The sequence below is a fragment of the Antechinus flavipes genome, chromosome 4, assembly GCF_016432865.1.
Source record: "Antechinus flavipes isolate AdamAnt ecotype Samford, QLD, Australia chromosome 4, AdamAnt_v2, whole genome shotgun sequence".
Taxonomy (NCBI): Eukaryota; Metazoa; Chordata; class Mammalia; order Dasyuromorphia; family Dasyuridae; genus Antechinus; species Antechinus flavipes.
Genome location: NC_067401.1, coordinates 163,627,935 through 163,640,181, shown reverse-complemented (window position 1 = coordinate 163,640,181; position 12,247 = coordinate 163,627,935). Strand labels below are relative to the sequence as shown.

At 41.5% G+C, this 12,247-nt stretch overlaps 2 non-coding genes across 2 annotated transcripts; both read right to left on the bottom strand.

Moving 5' to 3' along the window:
• Positions 1-1,016: 1,016 nt before the first annotated feature.
• On the bottom strand, positions 1,017-1,207 carry LOC127563692 (U2 spliceosomal RNA). The gene has a single exon (XR_007954127.1). It is a non-coding gene; the product is annotated as a U2 spliceosomal RNA (small nuclear RNA).
• Positions 1,208-3,757: 2,550 nt separating this feature from the next.
• On the bottom strand, positions 3,758-3,921 carry LOC127563669 (U1 spliceosomal RNA). The gene has a single exon (XR_007954107.1). It is a non-coding gene; the product is annotated as a U1 spliceosomal RNA (small nuclear RNA).
• Between the last annotated feature and the right edge of the window lie 8,326 nt (positions 3,922-12,247).

Here is a 12,247-nt window from a genome sequence, read left to right as displayed (position 1 = left end):
GCCAAGAAAACACTTTCCTGCGGCCCACAAACCCTTGCCTACGGGCCTGCTCAACATTTGCATAGCTCTCCACCCTCCCGCTCTTTCCCTTTCCCTTTCCCTTTCCCTTTCCCTTTCCCCTCCCCCTTCCTCCCTTTCTTCTTCAAAGCTCTTCAAAAGCGAAAGCCAGCCGGCAGGAAGAGGCTCCAGGGCTCTCTGCTGCTCCCCTGGATCCAGAACCAGCACTTCACCGACGTCCTGGCTTCCCCGCTCACAGGCTTCTTTCAAGGCCGCACCGCCTTGTCAAACTCTTGACAGCAGAGAGGGCGAGAAGCAGGCATTTTCAGGGTGGAGGAATATTCCCGGGCAGGAAGACGTGAGAGGAAAAAACCACTCCGTTTCCCCTTCCAAAAACCCATTTCACTTTGAGTGCTCGCTTAGATGACCTAGCAGATTTTCAAACCACAACCACGGACGATTGGCCCAGTCCCTTCAGAACAGACCAGCCAAGTCTTTATCATCACCAGTAATCCTTCAGAGCAGTGACTGTCTTTTGGCCTTCGTTTAATCGCCACCGTTTTAGCACATACTTGGTCCATAGCAGGCTGATTCATCAGCGTTTCTCATCTGATGTTAATTGTGGTTTTTGTTGGATGGCTTTCCGATAACCAGATGAGAGCTGGATGGGAAATTTGACATTCCAACACAAGACTCAAAAGGACCCTACAAAGGTGTGATGGGTGAGAACTCTTGAAGATGACACATGTAATGCAAAGGACGTTATCATTATCAACAAGGAAGCAAGAAGGAGAGGAAGTGAGACAGAATGTGAGGCACTTAGGATGAGATGATCTCCAAAGAAAAATGGAAAGGTGCGAAGCAATAGGCATGCTCACTCTCCCTGAACTGGTTCAAGAAGGGAAGAATATACATACACCCGGTATAGACATTCATCTTCCTGAAATTAAAACCATTTCTAGTCATAAGAAAAAATGCCCTAAATATATTCTGTGACCCAGACGACATGTCTCCCCGAAGGGAAATGCACCGTTCCCAGAAGTACTGCAATACTGGGTCGATGCGTGGAGTGGACGGAGCAAGCTCCTATTCCATCTCCTAAGTTCAAAAATCCATTTAATATATTGTCCTCAGATAGAGGACGTATCAGATATTAAACTGATAAGAACAGATACTACACTTGATCTTAGCCAAAAGGCCGAGAAGCGATAACTACACGCTCGCTCACTCCCCTCGCCCTTCTCCACAGCACCCTTTTGCACTCGCGCCCACTACTAAAACGCTCACCGAGCCTCCGCCGCCCTTCTCTACCTCCCTACACCCGACAAAACAGATGACAGCCCTGCGCCTTGACCCGACCACACCGGCGCCGACAAGCACGCCACGAAACGGACCTTTGCCACTTTGGGCCACTTTCTTCGGCCAAGAAAACACTTTCCTGCGGCCCACAAACCCTTGCCTACGGGCCTGCTCAACATTTGCATAGCTCTCCACCCTCCCGCTCTTTCCCTTTCCCTTTCCCCTCCCCCTTCCTCCCTTTCTTCTTCAAAGCTCTTCAAAAGCGAAAGCCAGCCGGCAGGAAGAGGCTCCAGGGCTCTCTGCTGCTCCCCTGGATCCAGAACCAGCACTTCACCGACGTCCTGGCTTCCCCGCTCACAGGCTTCTTTCAAGGCCGCACCGCCTTGTCAAAACCTTGACAGCAAGGAGGGCGAGAAGCAGGCATTTTCAGGGTGGAGGAATATTCCCGGGCAGGAAGACGTGAGAGGAAAAAACCACTCCGTTTCCCCTTCCAAAAACCCATTTCACTTTGAGTGCTCGCTTAGACGACCTAGCAGATTTTCAAACCACAACCACGGACGATTGGCCCAGTCCCTTCAGAACAGACCAGCCAAGTCTTTATCATCACCAGTAATCCTTCAGAGCAGTGACTGTCTTTTGGCCTTCGTTTAATCGCCACCGTTTTAGCACATACTTGGTCCATAGCAGGCTGATTCATCAGCGTTTCTCATCTGATGTTAATTGTGGTTTTTGTTGGATGGCTTTCCGATAACCAGATGAGAGCTGGATGGGAAATTTGACATTCCAACACAAGACTCAAAAGGACCCTACAAAGGTGTGATGGGTGAGAACTCTTGAAGATGGACACATGTAATGCCAAGGACGTTACCATTGTCAACAAGGAAGTTGGAAGGAGAGGACGTGAGACAAAGTGTGAGGCACTTAGGATGAGATGATCTCCAAAGAAAAATGGAAAGGTGCGAAGCAATAGGCATGCTCACTCTCCCTGAACTGGTTCAAGAAGGGAAGAATATACATACACCCGGTATAGAAATTCATCTTCCTGAAATTAAAACCATTTCTAGTCATAAGAAAAAATGCCCTAAATTCCTATTGATTAGACAGGTGCAAATTCAGAGGTACCACTACACACCTCCCAGATTGGCCAAGATGACAGGAAAAGATAATGATCAAAATTGGAGGGGATGTGGGAGTTTCGAACTGATCCAACTTCGCGGGACAGCAATTTGAAACTATGCCCAAAGAGCTATCAAATCGCGCACACCCTTTGATCCAGCAGTGTCTCTCCAGGGTCTGTATCCCAAAGAAATAAATAAAAATATTATATATATATATATATCCAAAGGGGGGAAAGGACCAACATGTGCAAAAATTCTTGTAGCAGAGCTTTTTGGAGTAGCAAGGAACTAAGTTGCAACTGACTAAAGTTATGATATAGGTATGTTATGGAATATTATTGTTCTTTAAGAAACGATCAGCGGGATGATTTCAGAAAGGCCTGGAGAGATTTACACGAACTGATGCTAAGTGAAACGAGCAGAACCAAGCGAACACCATACCCAGCAACAACGAGACAATGTGATGAACAACTCTGACGGACTTGGCTCTTTTCAAAACTGAGATGATTCAGGCCAATTCCAGTGGACTCGTGATAGAGAGAGGCATCTCCATTCACAAAGAAATCTGGAGGGATTGAATGTGGATCACAACATAGTATTTGTATCTTTGTTGTTTTTGTTTGCTTGCTTTTTTTTTCTTTCCCACTTTTCCCCCATTTTGATCTGATGTGAGTGGGAGGAACTCGTTGGTAAAATAGAACTATAAGAGAATAGATTAAAGACCAGAATACACATGTGCTTCATATAATACAACTTGCTAAGCCATGCTCCAGTCACTGGGAGTCTGCTTAATATCTCCCCGGCACAAGAAAAGACAAACAATAAATATTTTTGTACCTCTTTTTCACTTTTTGTCCTTTTTTTTTTTTCTTTCTTAATCTCTTTGGGATGCAGGCCTAGAAGTGGTAATGCTGGGTCAAAGGGTCTGCACAGTTTGGTTGCCCTTTGGGCATAATTTTCCAGAATGTCCATACTCGTTAGTCACCTGCCTTCACTCTTGTCCCATCCCTATAAACCCTTCCAACCACACAGGCAAGGATTTCACTCTCTGTAACCCCCAAGGTCTGGATAAAAATGTCCGGGAAAGGGAAGTAAGAACGTACTTGCCAAGTTCTGTGACCCAGACGACATGTCTCCCCGAAGGGAAAGAAACAATACTTTTCGATGGATAGAGCAAGTAAGACAAAGACCAAGATGCCGCAGGGTCAAAAACGCTATCAGGTTGGAGCGGGCCTTTGCAGCCTCGCGGGCTGCAATGGGCCTAATGAAGCGTCTTTGGTGACGAGAAAGGAGGTTGTCGACTAAAACAAGAGCAATTTATTTTTCTCTTTGAACTTCAGAAACAGGGGAGAGCGCGAACGCAGTCCCCCACTATCACAAATTATGCAATCGAGTTTCCCGCATTTGGGGAAATCGCAGGGGTCAGCCCATCCGGAGTGCAGTGGATAAGCCTCGCCCTGGGGAAACCACCTTCGTGATCATGGAATCGCCCCTGCCAGGTAAGTATGCTCACTCACACCACGCTCCAGCGCCCCCTCCACACGCACACACTCTAAACACAGGATCACTCGACCGACGCTCCCACACATCAATCACACACGTTCCACACCCAAAAGCCACGGGCACACGCAAGAGCTCCCACCTCCACCACCTCGCCTTCATCCCTCACAACCTCGAAAATCCACCTTTCCCACTCGCGCTAGCTGACCTCTTTAGGGAAAACACCTACGAGAGCCTCCTCATCTGCATAATAGTCTGGTCCTTATTTACGTCACTCATCCAATCTGTCCCACGGGAGACTGCCCTCTATTACTGACTGATAGTCGAATTTAGAAAAGTAAAAGATTAGCAACTGAGGCCAAGCTAAGTCATATCGGTGCCTTGCTTTGTTCTTGTTCTGTCTTGGACCTCACATCTGCAAAGGAATTGGCCCCCTTCTTTGGATTCACCCATCTCCCCCAAGTCCATTCCAAGCCTTTTCCAACCTTTCCAACCGCAGAACCATTCACTCCATGATGAAGAAAGTGGAAGCGTGTGTAGTTAATTAGAAGGTTTCAGAGCTCCTTCAGAGCAGGTGCCTTGAGAGGTTGGAGACACTTAATCAAAACATGCTTCCTGCTTCCTAGCAATGGATTGGACTTTGAGCCTTAGAGACCTGATGCCACTAGGAGCTTTTCTGATTTGCTAAAGATCAAAGAACAATATTATGAGAACTTGGCCCCAGAGAATTCAGTCTGTTTTTCTAAAGAGCCAACAAAGGCCTAGAGATGTTAGGACTTGCGCCCAAAGTCCCACAGGGAATTCCACCGTAGACCTTCCTCTGATTCCAAACTCCACAGGCTTGCCTCTCTTCCTTGCAAGACCTAACTTTCAGGGAAGGTGACAGTTCTTAAATTGCTGTCTGCTCAGAACCCAATCTTTTTTGGGGGCTGGGGGTGGGGAGGTGTAGGGACATTGTCCCATAAAGCCCTTATCCTTAGTAGGACTTTCTTTCCTGACCTTACAAGCTAACCTCAGTTGCAGTCCAGCAAGAAACCCTTCCAAAGGAAAGGCCTTGCTTTCCCCAGACCTTTTTCTGATGAGGCCCTGTCAACCTGTCACAAATCCACAACTTGTGTCTGGTGCTTAGTTTTGGTCACCTATACCATACAGCCCTACCCTGTCTAAAGCAAAAAGGAACAAGATTGGGATTGTGAAATCTGTCCCAACAGAATCCACTCAATCACATTGTTTCCCCTTCTCCAATAGGAAGCAACAGCTTGTAGTAGTTGCTATCTTCATTTAATTTAATATCATATATAACTGGCCATAAACTTCTCAGGTTCCCTTCTTCAAGGAAGATTTTATACTACTCTGGATGACCTCATCTCCCCCTTAACCTGTGCCTATAGTTATCTCTTCTGCATCTTGGGCTCAGGGGCCAAATGCTCCTGGAAAATCAGAGTAAAAGTTTTGGGCCCTTACTTTGGAGCAGATTTCTGCTCTTAGACTTCTCTAAATTATTGTAATATTAAAAAATAAAATATGTTGATGTTATATAATGCTACACATATACATTATGCATATCTGAGTTTCTAAACATTTTTTGTATCATTATCTGGTGGCTTGCTCCTGTCATCTTCAGCTTCTCCAAAACCTCCCAAAAAAATTCCCATTTAATTTCTTAGGCTGATCGCCTCCATATATCAAAAACAGAATAGGGAATGTTTTGATGTGGAAAGGATAACTGCCTTTTATTTTCTTTTTCCATGACTTTTTGTCTCTTTTAGATAATTTTTTTAATTGAAATTTTGATATTTTTATAGGTGTTTAAAACAGCTTTTACACTCTAATTTTAAAGGAAGTATATTAACTTTTCTGGTCCGAAAAGGAAAGTGAGTGCTTTCATGTACTTTATCCAGTATGAATTTAATTGTCCTTTTTTATTCTACTATACCAATCTACTATGACAACAGCTGGATTGGCGTTTTTCTCTTAAAATATTTTTTCTTTTTTTTTTTTTTTGGAAATATATACATACATATATATTTCATTTCAGACTAAGAAGCAGAAAGGTCAGAAAGACCTAGTGAATGTGTGTGTATGAGAGAAAGAGAGGGAAAGAGAAAGAGACAGAGACAGAGAGAGACAGATAGAGAGTATTAATATAGGAGAGAATGGGGTGAGAGATTAGTCAACAAAGGCGGCTGCCTTTTTTGTGAGGATTAGAATAGGGAAAGGGAAGAGATTTTAGAGGAAGATTTTACACAAGTAAGATTGAATAAGGAGGTATTATCACATTTTAAAATTAATTTTTAACTTTAATAACTTAGAAAATATATTATTGACTAAGATGGCAGGAAAAGACAATGTTGGAGGGGATGTGGGAAAACTGGTATGCCAATACACTGTTGGTGGAGCTGTGAAATGATCCAACGATCCTGGAGAGCAATCTGGAATTATGCCCAAAGGTCTATAAAATTGTGCTTACCCTTTGATCTAGCAGTGCCATTCCTGGGATCTGTATCCCAAGGGAATCTTAGTGGAGGAAAAAAGACCCACGTGTGCAAAAATGTTAGTAGCAGCTCTTTCTGTGATACCAAAGAATTGGAAAAGGAGTGGATATTCATCAATTGGGGAAAAGCTGAACAAGCTGTGGTACAGGAAGGTAATGGAATATTATTGTTCTATAAAAAACTGATAAACAAGCTAATTATAGAAAGACCTGGAACGATTTATATGAACTGATGCTGAGTGAAACAAGCAGAAACAGGAATACTCTGTACACAACAACAGCAGGAAAGTGCAATGATCAACTATGAAAGGCTTGGTTCTTCTCAGAGGTTCAGTGATCAGAAGCAATCCCAATAGACTTTGCATAGAAAATGCCATCTGCAACCAGAAAAAGAACTAAGGAGACTAAATGTAGAATCAATACATGCTGTGTTCACTGCTTTTTTTTCTTTCTTTCTGATTTTATTCATTCATTCATTTGTTTGTTTATTTATTTTATCTTTCCTATGGTTTTTCTCTTTTGGTCTGATTTTTTTCTCTCCCAACATGATTCATAAAGGAATGTGTAGTGAGAATAAATAAATTTGCTAGGGAAAAAAAAGATCTGTTTGATGACGTTGATTGATTTTGCTAGTCTTTTTAATCTTTTAAAAGCTTTGTTTCATGAACGGGATTCTGGAGACTTTGTGTTAATGGGAATCTGAGGACTTCTCTGCTCTGCCTTGCTTTTTACAAAGAGAAAAAAAAAGCATTTTTGTAGACATTGGGATAGGAAGTGAAACTTTGTTCAGATATCCGTGAGTCAGTATGTCAACAGACATTTATTAAGTGCCTGCTATGGGCCTTGTACTGACTGAGCTAAGCACTGGGAACACAAAGAAAGGTGCAGTTCCCACAATCAAGCAGCTCAGTCTAATGGGGATGGAAAGGAGGGTTAGACTTGGAGTCAAGAATGCCTAAGGGGGTGGGAGGTGGAGAGAAACAGAATGACACATTGGAAATTATCAACAGAGGAGAAACTGAGAAAAAACAGATTTCTACTTAAAAGGTTAAATTATCTTGGAGGAAAAACAGTCACCTCTAGAACCTAACCCATAAAAGGAAGGGGGGAAAATAGCATAGATCTGTTAGGTCTCATTCCTGCCTTCAAGGTGAATTGCCCTTTATGTGCTTACCAGCGTTGACAGTTTCATCTTCTGTTCCCTGTCACCTTGTCAGCTCATATTTCTTTCTAGGGAGAAGGAGAGTTTGCCACACCATTGATCCCTCCTTAACCCAGATTTGCTTTTGGGAGGTTCATGAACAAAAAACTGTGAGTGCTTCTGTACCTCAGGCCTAGGTACCTGTACCTTCTATGAAGAAGGGAAATCTCTTCTTCCCACCCAGGTATCCTTCAGGATAAGTCACCCTGTGTGGAGTGGGCACACTGACCTCCAAAGGTGAACCGAGTTTCTCTGAATGGGAGCCTCCTCTTCTACTTTCCAGAACCTAGGAAACTCTGACTTCTACCTAAGTTGTTTGTCTGTAGCCCAAGACTCTTGATTCTTCCTGATCTTGATATGTTTATCAAGTTCTATTTAGTTTCTATTTAGTTCTCTTTGACTGATCTTTACTGTCATGTAGTCAATAAAGGGGATAGTAACTTAAGCGGGAAGAGGCCTTTTGGTCTATCTTAGGATAGCCTCCTCATTTTCCAGTTGAAGAATCTGAAGGCCAGGTAAGTTAAATGATATCCCCAAGGTCACAGAGGTATTTAGGGGCACAGGTAAGACCTGGGTCAATCCAGGTCCTCTAACTCGAGTCTATGGAACTTTCCACTCTCTCAAATATGACACACTTGCAGACAAAGTTACAGTGTCACATCATGGAGAGAGTATTAGTAAGACAGCTTGAGTGAGTCATGCTATATTATTTTTATTTAAATAATTTTAATTTAAATCTTTAAGCTGACATTCATGTTGCTGTTGTTTTACGTGCTGACTAGGTTCATGGTAGAAGTAAAAAGAAAAACATGGTTTTGAAACACACAAATATATATTTGCATATAAATAACGAGACATATGTGCATACTATGCAGTCACTTCTCTTTTTACATAATGACAAGGAATTTTCAGTTTGCTAAAATAAAAAGAAATTCTTTTCTCTAAAATTGATTCAGTGAACTGTGTGGCTTCTCATTATGTGTACACACATATGTATAGTGTGTCTGTATGGATGTATCTATTCATCCATCTATCTGTGTCTCCGCTCTTAACTAATGGAGTTCTACATTAACATTGTGTCACTGGTCAGATTCCAGTCTTCCAAAACCTCACCTCTAAGTGTGTTACAATACATTTTGTAGTGTTCTTAAGTCAGATGATAGCAAACTGTTTGAAATTTCTGGATTTTGACAACTGTGGCTAATTGAAAAGCAGCTTCTCTGTTCTGGAAGGTGATGGCAATGGTTGTGAGAGTGACGGTATAGTTCTTATTATCCCAAGATGACTAAGTCTGGTAGTAGTATCTGTCCAAATCCTGAAACCATCAAATTTGTGGCTTACAAATTAGCTATTGTTTATAGAAGAACTCAAGCTACCCACGATCAAACTCTTCTCTGCTCTTTCTGAGCCAAAAAGGAAGATCCTGGAACCAAGAGGAAAGAACACCTCTCCATTCAGATGCAAATTTCAGATGCTGCCTCAGCAGGCTGCTCAGCAGACAGCTACGGGAAGTCAGAACCAAAGATTTGATGCTGTTTTTTTCAAACTATCCCTGCAGAGAGCCATTTAGAAGGTAGTTGCCATAGTCTTCTGCTGAAAGGTCGGGGGTCATTCTAGTCCTTCCCATGTGGCTAAGTGAACCGTGGAAATGCTGATGAGCCAGATCAATTGAGCGAAATCAGTAGCCTCAGCCATGAATCACCTGTCCAATGCCTGGCTCTACAACCAGAAGCAGAAGATTCATTTCTTCTTCCTTCCACCAATTCATAAGTAAGGTAGTGATGCACTATTTTATTCACCCAATATTTAAGTGAATAGATTTACAGGTAGCTTGGATCTTACACACCTTACATTTTACAGAGATAAATCATGAAATACCTCGTGATATTAAAAATGCAATATAAAAATCTAAAGAAATAAACCTTATCGATGTAAAACTCGGTTGTGAATAGACCACAAGGAGAGACTTAAAAGCTCCTCACTATGTTCTCCAGAGCTCAGGCTGAGTATTCCCAAATTCCCGTTCTGTCGATGCTCCACCCAGGTTTATCTGGTCGCCAACAGATGGCGATCTATTGGGTCAGTTTTGGCGAGTGACTTCAGTAAAGGCCAGACTATGGTCTGCAGATGAAGAAGTCTTGTGTGCATTTTGAGGGCCTGAGGGGCGAAGGTGAGTAAGCGGGGGTTGGAGCGCTTGCGTGTATGTGTGGCTTTTATGTGTGAGAGAGCTTCTCTGGAGTGATCATGTGTTTAGAGTGTCTTTGTGTGTGTGTGTGTGTGTGTGTGTGTGTAAAGAGAGTGCTGGAGTGTGGTGTGACTGAGCATACTTATCTGTCAGGGGCCATTCCATGATCACGAAGGTGGATTTCCCAGGACGGATCTGTACCACATTTTAGCACTTTTTTTCTGGCAAGAAGATACTCTCCTGTGTGAAGCTATTGATTAAAAGACTGAAAATGACATGAAGTTATGCAACCCTAGATGAGGATTTTTTTCCCCTGTTTTAGCGTCTAAATTGCTCCTCCATAAACACACATGCACTTTATTTTAGAACTACATACATAGCTATAATTTTTCGGAAATGAGGCTTATTTTCTCATAATTCACGTTTGCAGTAAGTTGACTAGCTGCCACTCTGAGCCTTTAATGAGAAAGTGAAAATGTTTTTCCACTCAGACTGTTGACCATTTTCAAGTGCCCCCCCCCCCCCAACTCTTCCTTAGGATTATGTCTGGTTTGTGTAGAAAAATACATAATTGTCTTCATTTCCAAATAACTTCCTGGGAAGGATTTAGGCCATATATGATGAAAATGAGGTACAACCAAATGTATTGCTGAAAGTATTACAAATTATTTATTCCATGTAGCATGTAGTAATGAATCTTTTTTTTTTTTTTTTTTTTTTTTTTTTTTTTTGGCAACTGGGCTTAAGTGACTTCCTCAGGATCACACAGCTAGGAAGTGTTAAGTGTCTGAGATCAGATTTGAACTCAGGTCTTCCTGACTTCAGGGATGGTGCCACTTAACTGCCCCTGTATTAACGAATCTCATGATAAAATTCATTCTATTTTTTTTTACAAGATGGAATTTTAATTTAATTTAATAAGAATTTAATTCTTATGTGTTTTTAAAACAAAATTTAAATTAGTTTCAAAACAAAATAATACAAAAACAACCTTTCCTGTCAACCAGAAACCCATGCTGACCCTCTTTCTCAACTTTTACATAATTCTCCTTTTTTCCGCACTTACTCTTTCTCGAATTCAAATGCCTCCAAAAGCCCTGGTCACTTTGATGTGGAACGGGCAATTCACGGATGCCCTGGTTTCCTTGGGTATTTTCTTGTCTCTTCAGAGCTCCGAGCTGAGCTGAAAACACTGGCATTTTCAGCATGACGGAATATTTTTGGGCAAGTAAAATACAGTGGGAGCAAGCCATTCCAACTTCCGTTTCCAAAAAAATCCGTTTCACATCTGGTCTTCTGCTAGCTGACTTAACAGCTTCTCAACAGATAGACATTTATTGACAGAATGCGCTCAGAAAATATTAAGAACTTCTTGGTGAAATCTTATTCAAAATCAATAATCGAGTCACATGGGAAATCCACCAATTTAAGAATATCATCAGGCTACTATCATAACTAATCGGGTGTTGAACCACAAATTTCAAAAAGTCAGCAGGTAAGTACCTGAGGCATGATTTGGGCTCAGAAAGACGTCTTTCTGACTTCGGGCCAGCAATATGACTCCACATATTTGTTTTTGACCATCAAACTTTACCCACATAGGTGATATGTTTTATGTACCTTCATTCCACCCGATTACATCCATAACAATCAATTTATAAATAACATCTCATTATCTTGGATATCATTTGAAACTTAATGGGAGGTCAAAATGGGTTTATGGTTTAGACATAAAGGGTGATGACATTAGCAAAGGAGGAGAATAGGGGATAATTTGCCTGTCAGATATTTGGAGAAGGAGGAATTTATGACCAAAGAAGTAGCGAAGATTATAAAATGCAAATTGGATCATTTTGATTACATCAAATTTAAAAAGTTGTTTTTATTGTTTTTTTTTGTTTGTTTTGTTTTTTTTTTAGTGAAGAAAACCAATGCAGCCAAGATTAGGAAGGAAACAGAAAACTGAGAAACTATTTTTCCAGCCAGTGTTTCTGATAAAGGCCTCATTTCTAAACTGTATGGAGAATGGAGTAAATTTATAAGAATACAACCATGGTCAATGGATATGAAGAGACCATTTTCAAGTGAAGAAATTAAAACCAGCTATAATCACATGGGGGAAGTGCTCTAAATCACTATTGATTAGAGAAATAAAAATTAAAACAGCTCTGAAGTAACACCTCACACCCATCAGACTGGCTAAGATGGCAGGAAAAGATAATGATAAATGTTGAAGGGGATTTGGAGAAACGGGGACACTAATGCATTGTTGGTGGAATTGTGAACTGACCCAGTCATTCTGGAGAGTGTGGGGAAATTATGATTATGATTTTCACAATTACCAAGATGATATATGTAATGAATATACTAATAATTTAGCTCTCTCAGAGCCACCTTTTCTGGTTTGGGAGTCAGATTCCTTCAAGGCAGCTTGAAATGATCATTCAATTCTT